Source organism: Calypte anna, chromosome W (genome assembly GCF_003957555.1).
Source record: "Calypte anna isolate BGI_N300 chromosome W, bCalAnn1_v1.p, whole genome shotgun sequence".
NCBI classification, from domain to species: Eukaryota; Metazoa; Chordata; class Aves; order Apodiformes; family Trochilidae; genus Calypte; species Calypte anna.
The window spans coordinates 10,695,806-10,704,420 of record NC_044276.1 but is presented as its reverse complement, the minus strand read 5'-3'; positions in this window follow the sequence as shown (position 1 = coordinate 10,704,420).

Genomic DNA, 8,615 nt, shown 5'->3' with positions numbered 1-8,615 from the left:
TTCCAGGCCCTTTAGGTCGCACCCAATCCGTTCTTTAAACCACCATTATTTGTCATGTTCCTTTTTTATAGCTTTCTTCTCTCTTGCTAAAAAATCTCCAGGCTAGTAACACTTCCAGATTTCTACTATCTGCTTTTCATAGTTTTTCCAATTTTTCCCTTATGTCTTTTGTATGTTGTTCCAAAAACAAGGAGACTAATTGTTGGGTACCTATTTTCCTATGCTGAATTTGGATGGTGACTCAGAGGGACCCTGTTTTATTGCATAAAGTGTTCACCAGTTAATCATTTTAAGAGTTTCCTTTTCTATCCCTGTTCTGGTTTTGGCCAGGATAAAGGTAATTTTCTGTCTTTGCTTTCAGCTAAGTTTTATATAGGTTGCTGTACTTGCTGAAATGAACAGCCAGTTTCTCAGACAGTGTCTGCTCCTAGGACTGATAACACTTGAAGTTTATAGCTACTGATAGAGACTGGTGTGCAGAGCCAAGGACACTGCTGAGTTCTGAGGAACATTTTGCCCTCCGGAAGGAGAAAAGGAGTAAAGAGGTCACACCTGCAACCCTCCTTTAGGGAGGAATGGACAAGATAAATGAAAAAAAATTGACCAGAGTATTCCAATCCATACATGTCATACTCAGTATAAATTGGAGGTATCATGAGGGACAAACCCCTTCCTGCTTCCCCTTCTTCACCTATCCCTGTTTTCTTCAGCATCCTGGGAGGATTCCATCCATTCCTCTGCCTGGGGTCCTGATCCATACCAGCCTGAACCTGTGTGCTCCTGCATCCAGCTCCTGACTGCTGCTGACTCCAGGAGTCCATCCTGGACTTTCCCAGGGCTGCCCTGCAGCCTTGGTGGTAATGTGAGAGTTATTGGGGGAGAGGGGGGAGGAACGTGGTATCAATTTTCCTGTATATTTGTGTATATATTTAGTAATTTTTCCTTTTTATCATTACTGTTTCAATAAAGGTGTATAGTTTAGTTTCCAACCCATAAGTCTCTCTCCTTTATTCTCTCTCCTTCCTTTACCAGGGAGGGGAGGGGGATTAATAGAGGGTATCTGTAATTCAGTTAATTGCCGGGCCAGTGTTAAACTGTGACAGATTTATTGGCGCCCAACTTGGGAACTGAAATAATTAGCTTGAGCCCAGTTCATATTTTGAATATTTTGCCTGAATATTTTGAATTCTAGCTCCAGTGGGAGCATACCAATATGGCTTTGCTGAGTGAGAATCAGACCTCTTTCTCTGGAAATATAACAGGGTTGGAGATTAAACCAATTGTGACATACCTTTGGTATTCAGGGTATGTGATATGTGCTTTTGCAGCTGGAATGAGTGTTAATATGTGGTTCATTTTTGGTAAACACTGCATGAGTAAAGTAGCTGTGGTATGGTCTGCAATACTAGTATACAGCGCAGTACACAGTGCAGTGGTGTTTCATACAAGGATTAAGAACTTTGTTGGTAATTGCATTTTCAGCCTTCTTTTCTGGAACTATGCCTCTCTTGGGCTGAGTTCACCAGATTCTAGTCAAAATGGCATTATGCTTATTATAGTTTTGAACCTCCTGATTGTTGTAGTCAATCTTTTTCAGGTGTCTGTGAGTATTGACATGTGTTATCATATGTTGGTGAGGAGTACGACAACTAAAATGAGGGGAATGAGCACACCTGGTACAGAGAGCACCCCCACTTCCGCCTCCGCAGCCACTGCTCGTCCCACACAATCAAGGGCACAACTCTGATACGGCCGGTGAGCATTGCCAGTGATTTCTGCCACAGCTGCAGCTGCTGCCTCCCCCCCACAGACACTGCTGCTGTTCAGAAAGCCAGCGCTGCTGCTGCTACTGCTGGAGGCACCACAGCCTCTCCCCCTCAGCCCACACAGTTACTTGTTGACCCTGTAACTAGGAGAAAAGGAAAACAATGGAATTATTTACAACTATTTACAACTGTCCAGTCACCCTGTGATTCCTCCTGCTGGTGAGGAGGAATTTGGGGAGGCCTGGCAGCCGCAGCGGCATGAGTCAATTTTTTATTATCATTATATTTTGCTGGGGTTTGAAGAATTCTTACAGATGTAGAATCAGCTTTGGGTGCCACATATTTGCGTCCAAATTCTGTCAATTCAGTAAGCAGATCGGACCAAGTATAGTCCGTGCCTAATAGCGAATTTCTATTTGACTTTTCGATTCTAGCCTTGATCTGTAGGGCTAGATTTTGCAGTTGCGTAGGTAACCTTCTGATGAGAATATCCATCCTCTCAGGTTTTACTTTTAGCATAAGTGGGTTCTCCTGGTTAATCACCAGAGCATGGTCATAAATCATTTGGATCAGACTGGCTTTATGAACATTATCCAGCAGCTGGGTGAGGCCTCCTCTTAATACATGGGGTTCTCCTCTTGTTATGGGATCATTGAAGCCCATATTATAGGCAGCTCGTTGGGTCAGGGACCAGGGCGCTCTGGAGTTACCAGTAATTAACATAACTCCAGGACCCCAGTGATCGGATGCTTCTTTTTCTGATAATCATATGTGGTCTCCACTGGAAGATGAAACCCTTACCACATAGTCTATATCAGTTTCCATAGGCAATCTGCTAAATTGTCTTTTTAATTGGCTCATTTCCAGAGGAGAATATGGAAACTCCTTATGAGTCACCAGTTCTCGCCCTGAATCTAATTTGCCTGTATGCTCTGTTCTACTTACAGGACGAAGACGTTTATGTGTTACAGGCATATTTTCCTCTTCTGAAGGAGGAGCTGCTGAACTTTTTCCTCCAATTTATCAAATTTTTTAGCTCCAGTTCTTATAAAAGTGCTGACCCATTTGCATAATTCAGCCATTTCTCCCTCGGGCGGGTTAACAGCCTGAGGGGGAGTGCCTGCTTGTGTGGTAGCAGCTTTCAGCTGCGGCTTTGATTTTAAAATGGAGGGTCTGCCCCTCTTTTTAGGTGCAAAATGCACAGTTTTTCTGCGGGGTTTTTCAGGAGATACATGTTCCCCATCGTCAGATGTATATTCAGATGCAGATGTAGTGCCTTCCAGCATTGGGCCTGGGTCAGTACTGATTTCAGAATTTGGCTCAGCTTCCTCAATATTTCTTAGGAGGTCCCCGAATTCTACAAACATGCCACCTTCCAGATTTTCCAATCTTTGTCTCATTTCTTCCTTCTCCTGCCAAATTATAGCAGCCAGGATAAAGAAGGCACGAGCGTTGAAAAAATCTACCCTGTGTTTTTTCACTCGTTTTTTGCTTTGTCCAGAGCGGAAGGAGTGTCTAAGATTTTTACTGATTTGGCAAGGGCGGTAAAGTCACCTTTCTTATAATTTGTGTAAATTAAATCATAAAGAGTATCCTTCGGGATATAATTATGAGTTGTTAGGTGGTCCTAGAAAGAATGAACAAGAGCATATTCACGGAATTCTTCCTCCTGATAGAGAGAAACAGTCTGGCTTTTACCTCCACTAGGCTTAGCAGAACAAGCGATGGCCTCCATTTGTTTTTACTTTGACTTTAAGTTATTTTAAATTTCTTTAAGAGTTAGTTTTGCAATTCAGGCGTCAGTCTAAGAGCAGGCTCTGATATTATTCGTCGATTTGATCCTGTCCGTGACGCCAATAAAAATGTCGCGATCCGCTTATTATTTTATATATATTAATTATGAGGATAAATCAGCCACTACCCAGAGATGATGCTTGAATCACTTAATAACCAGATTGTTGGATTTAAAATTAGTTACAAGGGTTTATTTCTAAAAAACAGGGAAAACCGGTTTACGAGAAACAAGGCCTTTTGTATAAAGTAATTACCTAAACTAAAGAGTCGTTAAGAGTAGCAAAGGTAGAACAAAAGAGAGAAATTGTCGCCATGCCCCGGGCCGGCCTCGGGCTGGGGGCTGCTCCTGGTTCTCTGCTGTTCGAGCCGTTGCTCTGTCTTGTCATAGCTGGAAGTCGAGGTGCCGAGCTGGGGGAGCGTCTGGACAAAGAAGCCCACTTTTCCTTCTTTTCCTAGGGTTTTTTATACCCCAAAAAGAAAGAGGGGTTCCCTTCATTCAAAATGGCCCTGATACATACAAATCTCCAGTCTTCCTGGGATGAGTCATTTCTTATCTTTGTTTCCTGGAATCCTGCTAGGTTTGGGCGACCTGATAAATAGCCTTTATCTTCTAGGTGTCTGTCAGGCATACACTGAGGTAAGCGTATGGTAATTACAAGCCAGATGAAAGGAAAAACTGATTCAAGAGACATATTTTATATTTTAGGTTCCACATGTATACCACAGTGTGACACTGGTGAAAATCATTGAATCCATCCAGAAGAAATAGTTGATATTGGCAAGGAATGTAGGAAAAGGTTTAGGCCCATCTTCACCATCAGAAAATCCATCGGGGTGAGAGACCCCAGAGATGTCCTGACTGCGGGAGATGGTTTAGTGACAGCTCAGATCTGGTCCAACGGTGACACCATCACACAGGCACCATGTCCTACACCTACCCTGACTGCAGGAAAGGTTTTAGCAGGAGATCAGCTTTTATCCAGTATCAACGGATCCATATGGGTGAGAAACACCTTAAATGTTCTGAGTGTGGGAATGACTTTAGCCGGAGATCCAGTTTATCACGGCATCACCATATCCACACGGGAGAGAGACCCTATGAGTGTCTGGAGTGTGGGAACGAGTTTACCCAGAGTTCTGCATTATCACGCCATAACCTCATCCATACAGGAGAGAAGTTGTATCCCTGCACACACTGAGGGAAAGCCTTCAACAACAGCACCTCTTGGATTCATCACCAACATGTCCACACTGGGGAAAAACCCTACATGTGTCCCCAGTGTGGGAAGGGCTTCACAACCAGCTTGAGTCTCTCCCAACACCTACGGATCCATGAGGGTGGACGTCCCTACAAGGGTCCCGACTGTGGGAAGAGCTTTGCCAGGAGCTCTGATCTCATCAGGCATCGTCTCATCCATACAGGAGAGAAATCCTACTCATGTCCCCACTGCTCCAAGAGCTTCAGGCGAAGCTCCCATTTGCTGAGACATCAGCATCTTCATAGGGGTGATGGACCCTAACGCTGGTCCCAGTGTGAGAAGAGTTTTTATCAGAGCTACAATCTAATCTCTTGTCACCAGACCCACCTCAGCCATCACCAGAAATGAAAGGGCCTGGCCAAGGTCACCACATTTTCCAGGCTTTAGAGTTTCCAAGCTTCCACATCTTTAGATTCTTTGAAAACAAACAAGGTAAAAGAAAGAAGTGATTATCTCAATGACACACTCGTTAGAGGAGGTGTCTGAATGGGACAAGGTCTATTTCTTTTTTTAGTTCAGGAACACCCATATGAAGCATTTTAGAGTGAACTTGCAGTAGGACTCTGAAAGAAAACAGGACTGAAAATTTGGGATTGTGTCATTTTGAGGTGAAAAGAAACCTTTTCACCTAACATGCCCTTTTAAGGAAATTTAGATGCAGAAATTATACTTTACACTTCAGTGTCCAGATGATTGTGGCTGCAAAACTGGGTGGACGTACACTAGCCTGAAGTTTGATACCATTTGGGTTTTTTTTTTTTTATTATTAAGATACTCAATGAAATTTTACAAATGTGCAATGGAGCAATCTCTTATGGCTGTTGGGGTGCAAAGGGTTGGAGAATGCTTTGTGTGCTTTGTGGTTGAGACCCTGTCCTCAAAACCCCTTCTCTTTGTCCCACCCTGAGGTGTGCATAAGCCAGTTTCCAGCACAGTGACTGGAGAGGTAGGAGATAGAGCTGATGGAGTGTAGAAAAAAAATCCGCGGAGGCTTAAGGACAACACGTAGTCACCAATATGGTTAAAGTGAAGTTGTCTATTAACAATTCATGCTCGCTTTATATAGAACCCTTGTTTATATAACGATATCTTGCAGGTGGCTATATCGTGGCCACAGATTCCATTCTCACAGAACTTCTGCTGGCTAATCATTACTCTGCTATTCTTCTTTTCCTGCTGCCAGCTCCTTTATCTTTTTCCCAGAGCTCATCTTTCAGTAACCTTGGAAGTAGGTCTCACGGCCCTTATCTTACTCTCGCTAAAGCTAAACAGTCAGGATTGCTCACGTCTGTTTTCTTCCAGACAGTTTCCCAACAGTGGAGAAGAGAGAGACTGAGCTGTCCGAATGGCCATGACTCCATCTGTTCAGCTGAAACCCTTGGCTCGACAGCCCATTCTCTATCAGTAACTGTAAACATTGAGTGTTATCAGTCCTAGAAACAGACACTGAGAAAGTTGCTATTCATTCCAGCAAGTGCAGATAGTTGCAAGAGACTGAACTGAAAGCAAAATTACAACACAGAAAATTAGCTTTATCTTGGCCCAAATCAGGACATTGCACCCCTTATTCCATACCTTTTTTTCATGCTCCAGTCATTACCATCACTTATCCCTAAATACACCTCTACACAAATTATTACTCTCTATATATACTAAAGCCCACTAAGTTAATTTAATTTATGATTGCCGATATTCATCTATTGTAGCAGACTCTTAAAGCAAGAAATGATTGTCACAGTTCATGTCCATGGTCTACAAGTTGCAGGTTGCAGATGTTAACTTCGAGGAAGTTACTGGATGCCAGTGAATGAACCCAGTTCTGGTTTCATCACCACAACATTATCCTGAAAAACACTCACAGAACACTGTTAATTTGTGCAATAATTCACATAACAGCAATTAATGTGGGGCATGAATTCATACTCTCCAAAGTTCCATGCTTTACTGATTTAGCTAGCCAAGCAAAAATTAGGTATTCTCACCCAGTGTTAGATTCCCCTGTATTACACATTGTACTTCTCCATCGTCCATCATCACCCATCAAGTGTGTCCAGGTCCTTGAGCAAAAGCAACCCCACGAATGGGTGTGCCTTTCCCAGAGGCAGGAAAAACAGAAACAGTTTTCCCTAGCAGATTCTTTTCATGCACCACAGGCACTTTGTCCCCATCTACTGTGTGTAGAAGATCTGACTGAGCAGGACCAGCTTGATTGATGGAACCCCTGGTGTTAAATAACCAGGTGGCTTTTGCCAAGTGCTTGTCCCAGTTTTTAAAGGTAAAGGCAAAGGATATGTTTCCAGCCATCCTGTACTTGCTTCCACCATTTTCAGCACATAGGTCTCACCCTGGCGGGTTTGAGGCAGTGTGATGTTGTCGACTTGCCAGGACTCCCCATACCTATATTTTGACCATCTCCCTTCATACCACAGAGGTTTCAACCTTTTAGCTTGCTTAATTGCAGCCCATATGTCACAATCGTGGATAACCTGCACAATAGCGTCCAAAGATAAATCCACCCCTCGGTCACGAGCCCATTGATATGTTCCATCCCTGCCTTGATGACCTGAAGCATTGTGGGCCCATCTAGCTAAAAACAGTTCACCTTTAAGGTCCCAGTCCAGATCTATTTGGAACACTTGAGCAGCCTCATCTGCTCGTTGGTTGTTTTTATGTTCTTCAGTAGCTCGATAGGAAGGTGCGTTGGGCATCTACGTGACGCACGTTTACATCAGGTTTCTCTAACCGAGCAGCAATATCTTTCCACAGTTCATCAATCTTCACATTCTCGTGCTGTTTTAATTATATCACCCACAATTACATCCATATCTCCAGGAACCCATAGCATTACTGATAGTGTATGGTTTAAAGGCTGTGGTGCAGCATGCACAAACCTTTGAAACATAGGTATAGGGCATGGCATGTGATAAGGATCTTCAATGTTTTCATCACTATAGATCACATCTTGTACAGACAATTCTTCCACATACCTGATAGCTTTTTCAAGTGTGGGTGCTTTGATCTGTGGGCAGTCTATTTCCTCTTTATAGGGATATCTCTCCCTTATAGCTGACAGGAGTCGTCTCCATAGGCTGGTGGTTCTAGCCTTTTCCCCAAATGTCCGATCAATATCTGCATCTTTGGCCAGGGATCCCAACTGCCTGGCTTCCCTCTGAGTTAATGTTATGGTAGCAGCCCCTTCCTTCCAGCATTGGAGTAGCCAAGTGAGAAGTGGTTCACCTGAAAAATGGCTGTAGTCTTTTCTCAGAGTATGCAAGTCCCTCATGGAACAGGACTGAGCAGATTCTGAGTCTGAGTCCTGCTCAGCTGACTCTGCTTTAGAGTCTGCTCTAGATGCTCTATGAGGTGAGGCAACATCCTCTATTTTCTCTATCACCTGGTCATCTATTTCAGACCTTGAAGGGTTAAGGCTCATTTCTGATTTCCATTGTTTTCCTTTTCTCCTAGTTACAGGGTCAACAAGTAACTGTGTGGGCTGAGGGGGAGAGGCTGTGGTGCCTCCAGCAGTAGCAGCAGCAGCGCTGGCTTTCTGAACAGCAGCAGTGTCTGTGGGGGGGAGGCAGCAGCTGCAGCTGTGGCAGAAATCACTGGCAATGCTCACCGGCCGTATCAGAGTTGTGCCCTTGATTGTGTGGGACGAGCAGTGGCTGCGGAGGCGGAAGTGGGGGTGCTCTCTGTACCAGGTGTGCTCATTCCCCTCATTTTAGTTGTCGTACTCCTCACCAACATATGATAACACATGTCAATACTCACAGACACCTGAAAAAGATTGACTACA